The 9247-nt window shown below is 37.7% G+C and overlaps 1 protein-coding gene across 2 annotated transcripts in view; it reads right to left on the bottom strand.

Moving 5' to 3' along the window:
• sbf2 (SET binding factor 2) overlaps positions 1 to 9247 on the bottom strand; it is a 78735-nt gene that overhangs the window by 57769 nt on the left and 11719 nt on the right. The window lies entirely within an intron of this gene.

Raw genomic sequence — 9247 nt, forward strand, 5'->3', positions numbered from 1 at the left:
TTATGGTTAACAAATACAGGGTTGCACAACTTTGGAAAAGTTTCCTGCATAAAACACAAATCTGGCTGACAGTGTGCTTTTTTAGTTGTGAATTAGCTAAGGTGTAAATAAATGACATGCATGAAATGCAACAAATGACATGCCAACACCACATGGCTAATAAAACAAACGAGCCAATGAAATATAGTTAAAAATTCTCCCAACCTCTAAATGAGAGACACCTTTTATACTGTTAACTAACATGGGCCAATACACAAATGACAATAAATGTAAATAAATGAGAGAAAAACTCATTTGAATTCACTGCACATTGGTAGCAAATGCCAACAACAGTATCCCCAAACAATACAACGTTAGCTTTTTTAATTGAATGGCAAACTTAAATTTAAATAGAAAATGTAAGCTACGTTGACTGTTCACATATAGAAATGTAACGGTATATCACTCTTGCATAAGAACTGTGGTTTCATATTGCAGTGATTTGTGGTTCCACAGGGCAGCGCCTGCATCTTAAGCCGAGAGCAGAGTCCTAGGCTCGATTCTAGAAACCACATACCCCTAATGGCGCCTGTCAAGTGGCAGTCTGTGTCAGTTGCAAACACTCACATTGTTATTTGTAAATTTCCCCATTGTGGCACAATTAATGGACTCAATCATTATTGATAATTACACTATAAAAAAGTTAACACGTTATGGTTCGCGAAATGGAAATATAAACTACAATGTTACGTTCTGAAATGTGGTTTTAAGCATTTTTTTTCCAAAGCCATAACAGTTGGGTCATGTAACCCTAATGTAAACTTCACAAAATACAGTATATGAAACCCAGACCAATCTTGTGAATTCTAAACACATGTATGACCACAAAAAACCTCTGGCTGCTGCCCTGCACTTGTAATTTACTTTTGGTGATTACCAACATACCAACCATGTGACCCTTGTCAGAAGTGTAGCAGAAAAGGCCAAGAGTCATGACGTGGTTAATGTGACAGCTGATGAAAACAACAACAGAATACTCAAAACTGTGCCATTTTAGTCAGTTGATAGCATAATCATATAAGGCTCTTTTTTACAGGAGAGAAAATTACCTGTGCTTCTGTAGCACACAAATCAAAAGTTTTATTAGGTGTCTTTTAAAAGTTGCCAACAAGCATGACTTCAAAACAACATTTAACTTGTGAAAAGCAAACTACTCCAAATATACAGTTTGTGCAAATGTGGCTGTTTAGATGCTTATTTACACCTGGACTACTTCATAAATATATTAGTAAAATCAACTGTGAAAATAATGGTGAAATTCCAGGAATCCTGTGGACAGACAGCGTAAGTATCAAAACAAAAACAATAACGTTGCAGCATGGTCTCAGACTTCCTGTGTTTTTCTAAGTGTTGGACAACAACAAGGCAAAAAACGTGACTGTCCTGCGAACAAAAACAAGAACTTAAGGAGCGAATGCCTTTTTTCCCAAACAAAAATCAAGTGAAGATGAAATCCAGTGCATCTTAACAGCTTGAGATTTAACTGGGGGCTGGCACCATATCAAAACTGCTGGAAAGTAGAGGTTTTTGGTTTGTTGTTCATATCGAAAAAGCAAAGACATGAAAGACCACAACACACCTCTAAGCTCATAGGGTGATGAATGAAAAAGCAGGATAAACAGCTTTGTCCTGAGGTTGTAGATCAGTACAATGGCCATTCTGCGTCAGACTGCTGCACCCTGCTCTTTGGAGCGCTGTAAGATAATGGCTGATAATGACCTGGCTGTAGACAGGTGCTTCCTCTACTCCCTTGTGGGGGCTTCCACTGTTGTCCTCAGCCTTACTTTAGCTCCTACTAAGTGCAGTTAGAACCACAACAATCTCAGTTACTCTGCTGGCTGAAAACTATTGTACAGGGAGAGTAAAAGTTAGTGTGAAGGTATTGGTGTTTGACAACAAGTGGTGGTAGAATGAGCTGAAGCTGCACAGGAAATTACTGTATATACAATTATGTTACAAACAGTAAAAAAAAAAATGTTGTTCACAGACAACAAAGGATCTAAATTTTTTTTTTTTAAAACAGCTGTTCAGTAGTTAATCTAAAACTGCCCAGTACTTGTTGAACAAAACAATACTACATTATTAGTTGAACTAAGCCAATAAACCACATTAAGACAATATCATATAAAAAAAATAAGGTAGGTTAAGAGAACTACAGTACTTATCTTGACCGGATTTTCGACTAAAGACTTAAAGATTAAATGTCTTCTAACGGTAGGTGCAGCATTCAGTTTACTTGTTGCTCTTCTTAAGAGGAGCAAACTGAAGAAGTTTGGACTCCTTGTCAGGTTAACTCATCTCAGTCTCAATGGAAAATAGCTTGAAGCATGATTGTTAGGAAAAAGACCTGAGGTTAGAATGAGGACAGGCTGACGAGACTGCAAATCTTAGAGATTGCTTTTGAAAACCTTGGACTCAGCAGTATAGTTTTTAATAGACTACTTGCACTACCTGCTGAGACCCTCACCGTTGAGACCGAAGCCTAGAGTGTGAATGAAACTTTTAACTTTAAGTGTGGAAATAAAATATGCTTGTGTGTTGAGCTGTTGCAGGCACCTTAAAATTGTATAAAAAAATATATTGGCCAGATGTGATTAAACATCAAGATTACCAGTAATTACTACTACTACTACTACTACTACTACTACTACTACTAGTACTACAACTAAAGAAAGTTTTTGGCAAATAGCTGATTTAGCTCTAAAGCAGTTTTTTAAAGCTAAATAATCTATTTGCAACAGCATAATGTCACATCTGGTCCTATGTATTGAAGGGAAATATAATTAAAAACTAAAATAAACATACTTGTCACAGACTAACTAAAAGTAACCATGTTTTGGTAAAGATGAAGACAAAAGAAATCCTGCTTCTAGAAGGTTTGAGTGTGACATTCACTGGTCAAGCATAAATGTCAATAAATAACAGCAAACTAATGTTTTACTGCACAAGGTTATGTTGTCAGCAGCTGAACTGATCCAAGATTTGGACACATTTTCCACTCAGAACTTGAGACCTACAGTCCTAGTCAACACCATTGTTTTTTTTCTTAACAGCGAGCAGAGATACAGAAGCTTTGGATTCTATGCTAATGTGTCAACTGAAATGGCATGGGTATATATACTGTATGAAGATAATACAAATATCTATGTCCAAATGTTGTGGGTGAATGTTCTTGACCACAGCATTTGTGTTGAGGCATCACATGGACCTTTGACTGTAAGAATGAAAGTCATCTGGCCCTGCCGTTTATTCACAGCAGCAATCAACACATTTCAACTTACAATAAGGTTTTCTCTGGTAACCCTTTGGAGGAATGTTGGACCTCACCGGGCTATTTAGGAAGTTAAAATGTTGACATTTTCTTTTTGTGGCTCCAAACGCTTCATCTTATAACTCACTCTTGAGAATAAGTGTAAATTATGTAAAAGCAAGGCAAAGGCAGTGTAGGTCAACAGTTCAAAAATAAGCCATTAAGATTGAAATATTTTCTTTTATTACATCTAAAAGTTGGAGTGTACACACTCTTCAAGCGATCCATCCTGTGTATTCCCATTTCCTGATGAGCTCGCTGCACATTTCAGCACTGGAAAATCCAGCCTGCCTAACAGACCAAGCTTTATTTCCTAGTGTGTTTAGCTCCTCTGGCACATACAGCATTGATTACTCATCTGTGGATCTTCCTGACAAACACATGATCCCATTTTCCCCAACCGGGACAGCATCCTGCTATGTGGAATGTACTGTTTGATTTTTCTTTCTTGGGCCTGACGAGCAGGTTGCCATGTCAAGTTATTGTTACATCAATCTAGCTGTTAGATGAAACAATCATAAGGCATTTTTAATCTGTCTGTGGTTTGGCTGAGTGCCGACAGAAGAGCAACCGAGGCTGATTGTGAAGAATTCAGTTCAGCTTTGTCATGATTCGCTTATTCAGGCTGCTGGATACAAGGCCAGATGCATGACTCATCCCAGCATTGCTAGAATTTCTTATTTTTTCCAAGTGAAGTGAACCTGACCTAAGCCCAGAGACACATGGATTCTTTTGCTGAAACAACGTCCCAATTAAAAATCTGATACAATATTTTCCACCCTAGCAGTCAGCTAGTCCCATGACACCAGCAGTTTACAAATCTTGTTGAACAAACCCAGTGTCCTTCCTGGAAGTTAAAGTCACGATTTAGATTACAGCAGAGCTGCAGAGAAAAGGGTGAGGTTAAAGAAATTCCAGACAAGATAAAAGATTCTTGAGTTTACAGATTGGGAGGTTAGGTCAAGGCATTTCCTTTATCATACAAAAAAAAGTGCTGATTACAAGGTTTGCACTACAAGTAAAGTATCAGGGATTCAAGTTGAATTATATTAAGCATTGAAGTATTTGTTCTCAGAACATGGATAACTCTTCTGCTTCCCTGTGCGTTATAATTCCATTGCAACTTTCCTGTCAGTTTGATAATATTATTTCCCAGAGTGGGTTCAGTGAGGCTTTCTTCCACCTTCATGGTCCATGAAGCCTCCTGACTGACCTCATCTGTCAACCTGTCTATCACCATAGAAAATAAAATGGGCTCAAGGATGATCACTGATGTAACCCTAACCCCTTAAACCCATCAGTCACTCCAACAGTGCACCTACTGCAACAACTGTCTCACTGCCTTGCCCTGCACAACCCTCACACACTCTTAGTTACTTCCAACTGTCTCATACAGTACCACAGTTTCTCCAAAGTCAAAGAGAGAGTGCAAACCCTTCTGACATTTACTAAACTTTTATCCCAGCACTCTTAAAGCAAAAAAAATGCATCTACAGTACTATTTCTTGGTAAAAAAAAACAAAACACACTGCCAGTGAGCTTTACTTCCTGCCTAGGCGAGTAGTAAACCACAACACTTTCTCATATCTTCACTGAATTCACATTCATGACTATATCAATGACAACATAATGACTTAAAGTGAGCTATGTAATTACTTGGGTTGTCAAAATGAATTAGTTAACTGTGATAATTAATTCATGAAATAAACCAGATTAATTATTTTGATACAATTAAAAGAACAAACTACTTGACATTCTACAAGCCTCCAACAATTTGCGCCTTAAACGCACCATCTACAAAGCAAAATATCGAGTTCAACTTCTTTTTTTTTATTTTTCTGTATTGGTAATTCCATCATTTTGGATCTTTTTTTCCATTTTCAGATACTTGAACAATCACAGCTTCCCTGTGATTAAACAGGATATTTTATGTATACATTTAATATCCTGGTTTAAGAAAATATTTTGCTGATGCTCCCTTTGATAGATGAAAAGGACTTGTAACAGAATAGTAAAAAATGGTCTAAAAAAGTCATCAAGTCAAACGCCCATGTTGAATAATTATGTGTTAAAAGTCTTTAAGCCCTTGAAACACATATTAAACGACAAATATACAACTACAAATCCACATACTGCAGCAACTATCTGGGAGATTAGTGCTTTTGACTGATATGTTTTTCTTCTAAAAAAAAGCGGCACTGTCAACTTGTGGTGACCTGACGTGTTACAATAAACACTGTAAACATGTCTTTTTTTTTTTTATCATTGTTACCCTTATCTGTAACGCCAGTACATGACATCCTCGGTTTTGCAAAAGCGGAAAGAACCACATCACATTGACTAGCACATGCTCAGTTTTTAAAAGGCCTATAGTTAATACAATGTTTTTTATAGAGCACTGAGAGCTTGACTCAGAAGGACATTCGTATTTGAAACATTTCCGAATACATCTTTTTTTAAGGCTAAAAAAGGCCAGTGTTGGACATTGTAAGTTACGTCAGTTGGATTTGTGCTTCAGCATTTGTCCGTTGGGAAGGTCATTTGTGTAAAATGTCTTTTTCTTTGCAGCAATTATGGCGAAGAGCAAAGGTCTGAGTTAGCAGAGGATGGAAAAGCAAATGACCGCCATGGCATGTGGTCAAAAACTGTGCATGTTTTGAAACAGAAAACCCACAACACATTTTGTGTGTTAGACCAAGCCAGTACAGGGCGACTATTATTCAGTGCTACAGCATCTCGCCCACAGCCATAACATGTGGGACTACGTAGAGATGGAGCCGGCTAAATATTAGGGTAAAAACTCGTGCTGTTTTTACTGCCATGTACCTGAGGCTAAATGCCACCAGTAGGTCACCAGCAGACTTTCAAAACAAATAAGCAAAAGATTGTCACAAAGGACCGATGGAGGACAAACGGAAGGTCAATGAGTTTTGAATCAACAACTACTGTGACATTAGTTAGTCTGCTGTTGGGAGAAATACTGCAAATTAAGACCCAACTAACCCCAACTTTTAAGGCAAAGAAAAGAAAATCCATCCACAGTTAAACCATTCAATGTAAATATAATAAATCCCAGTATGTGAAAAATGCAAGATTATGATAAAAATGGAGGTAAAATTTCCATTTTATTTTTATGATTTAGAATTTGTAAATATCTCGGTATTAGTTAGTATTAGTTAGTCAGTATCATTAATGGTGATTGCAAATCTCTGGCAGTAAACTGTGATATACTGTATATAAACATTTTTGCAACCATATTTCTTAGAAATGATTGAAATGTACTAATTCTCAGTCATAATTGCTTACATCCAGTTGTATAGCTAGTTTCAGGTATTTGGTTTTGTCCATTTTGAGGGACCAAAGCGCAGTCATGTACATTGCTAAAAAAATCCCAATACTGTAATTACCTGAAACGTTACGCAGACTTTCATCTGTTTTCATGTATATATAGGTCCTAAAATGTGATCTCTACGAAAGGAGGACAAGGACAAGTAAAGGTGGAGAGAGAGAACAGAAATAATCAGTAGGGGAGCAACTGTGTCCTTGTATCAGTTGGTGCTCAGGCTTTAATCATGAGCATTCCACTGTTAAGATGGCAGCAGATGTTGAGATGGACTTGGATCAAGAAAAAAGAGCTCTCATTGCAGGTCACACGCTGACACCAGTGTCTTTTATGTTACACCTTTGATTACAACCACACAGAATTATATTTAGTCCTTTGTCAACTTCATTTTACGATGAAGCCGTGTTTGATGTTTTAGGACACTTGCTCACGTAAATTGAGGAGGAGAAAACACTGGTGTTAGGCATCTGTGTGTTTACAGTACACGGTGAGGAGTGCGTCTGATACTATAAGGCAGGAGCGTGGAAATTTACAATGTGTACAACTGAGTGACCTCCATCTACAGACGTATCTCATCCATAACAGATGAGGCTTCAAGCCGGTTCCTATCACCATCACTTGCCCGAAAAGATGAGAAACACATTTTTCCAAGCACAAGTTGTAAATGCTTTTTCTTGGAGCATTCCTCATCTGTGGTTATTTAGTTTGCTGGGGGCCTGTTGTGACCGCAAAATGCTTTTCGTGCTCTGCTTTATCCACTGCCGTCTACAGATGTGTCCCTCAGTGTTTGTAAATGACTCATTTTCTTTTTCATCCAGTAGAGAAAAATCTGCAAATAATAAGGGTTTACATACCAGCCCAAAACAGAGCCAAAATGCAAATTGCTCAGTGGGTCTGTTAAACACTATGGTGTATCTTCATTAGAGCTTCAAAGCTGGAATTTCAGTCATTTGGCTCTTGAGTTTGTCACACACCACGTAGAAGGAAGGACCTCATCTTTCCTGTTATTTCTTACCCCTCTGTGGATTGTCATTTTGTTATTTAACATTCTGTACTATACACATCTGGATGTCTCACAAAAGTAAGCAACAAGTGCCAAACCCACTTAACATTGCACACTGGGGAATGATGATTTTTTCTATTTCAACCGAGGATGATGCATCATGGAGAGCCAAAAGAGGTAACACTTCAGTAATATGGATTACTCCATCGTGACACACACACACACATTAATGGTATACAGGTCCCAAATGACATCTGGAGACAGTCGGATCATTGATTTAGTCAAACTTGTGAAAGTGTTTCTATCTTTATACCTAGTGAAACCAAGACATGGAAATTTGTCATGCTGTGTCACTTTGAGGTTAAACACCAGTGAGGGATTAGGCTGCATTTCAAGAAGAGTTCAGTCTCCTAAGTTACCTAAAATAGAAGTAGGTTCAATTTTCACTTCCATCAAAGTCATTTTTGATCAACGCGTTTTTACCAAAGGAAACTCCCATCAACCCTTCTCTTCTCAATAGTTCATGAAACAACACTCTTGCAGGCCGTCAAATGACTTATACAGACAAATTCTTGCATGCCATCCAAACCACTCACAATCGGGCTACTTGTGCTCATGTCAGTGAACACTGCAGCATAAACAAGGGTCTGGGTTAAACAATATCTCTTTGACTTGTCTGCACAGGGTCAAGGTTTAAGCTGATGTAGAAAACAAAGTGTACCATCATAACTGGACCAATAGGGTTGTCTTTTAAGTCAAGTTTAATTATGAAATGGTTGAGTACAAACATGGCTTGTACTGTGTCTTCATGAAAAAGGGAGTCTGTCCTGGTAAAAAAGCTGCACCATATAAACAATAAGTGATGAGGAATGTGCAATGCTTATCTTGGCTGGGACATCTGACCCATATTACGCAATTCAGCTCTACACCTGCTGCTCTAGTGTGCATCACTTTGAAAATAAATGATAGACCTTGTTTTTATGACCTGCAAATATAATGTCAAATGAAGAGAAGACTTAGGCTTTTTTTCTATCTGTTCTAAAGCAATGACTCCAGTAAATAATAAAAATCCTAATATGTTGAAAAAATATATCTTTAATCGCTTTAATTCATATCCTCCACTTAGTTTATATAACTGTTTAAAGAACAAGAATACTTTTCAAACCCAAACTATCCAAACCAAAGGTCTGAAAATAGGCTTTTACTGCATTTTAAAGTGCTATCAAGACAAGAAAATTCTGCTGCTCTGAAAAAAACCAAATACTTGATATCTGCATGATTGTGTGCTGGACAGTATCACCAACTATGTGAAATCACTTAACTGATCTCCCATGAAACCTTTCCTGTTTAGTCACTTACAAGTTTTCTGCAGGAGCCAATATAAATGAACAAACAGAGAAAACGCACAGGCATGATGTGCATGGTGCTGTGTTAAACTGCTTCATCCCAGTTCTGATAAGCAAATATTTGTCCAATGCATTCTCCATATAAGGATAACAGACCCCCTCTCAGGGACCCCTTGAATGGCTGTGCAGATAGGGCAGCAGGGAAA

Source organism: Cynoglossus semilaevis, unplaced genomic scaffold (assembly GCF_000523025.1).
Source record: "Cynoglossus semilaevis isolate Cse_v1.0 unplaced genomic scaffold, Cse_v1.0 scaffold1102, whole genome shotgun sequence".
In the NCBI taxonomy this organism is placed as follows: Eukaryota; Metazoa; Chordata; class Actinopteri; order Pleuronectiformes; family Cynoglossidae; genus Cynoglossus; species Cynoglossus semilaevis.